Consider the following 482-nt stretch of genomic DNA (forward strand, 5'->3'; position numbering starts at 1 on the left):
GGAGGTGACACCTTAGGGAGGTGACTACAATAAAATAAGGCCATTAGGGTAGGGACCAAATCCAACAGGGCCCTGGCTTCATAAGAAGACAAGAGGGGTGGGCATTGTGGCGTAGCAGGCAAAGCGATACTGACTGGCATCCCATATAGGCGCCAGTTCAAGTCCCGGCTGCTCCACTTCTGATCCAGCTCCCTGCTAATGGCCTGGTAAAAGCAGCAGAAGATGGCCCAGGTGCTTAGGCCCCTGTCACACATGTGGAAGACCAGGAAGAAGCTCCTGGCTCCTGGCTTCCATCTGGCCCAGCGCTGGCCATTGTAGCCATCCGGGGAGTAAGCCAGAGAATGGAAGACCTCTCTCTCTCCCTCTCTCTCTCTCTCTTACTCTGCCTTTCAAACAAATCAAATAAATACATCTTTAAAGAAAAAGAAATCTCTCCCTGACTCTCCTTTAAAATAAATAAATAAATATTTTAAAAAGGAACA

The sequence above is a fragment of the Oryctolagus cuniculus genome, chromosome 17, assembly GCF_964237555.1.
Source record: "Oryctolagus cuniculus chromosome 17, mOryCun1.1, whole genome shotgun sequence".
Classification (NCBI taxonomy): Eukaryota; Metazoa; Chordata; class Mammalia; order Lagomorpha; family Leporidae; genus Oryctolagus; species Oryctolagus cuniculus.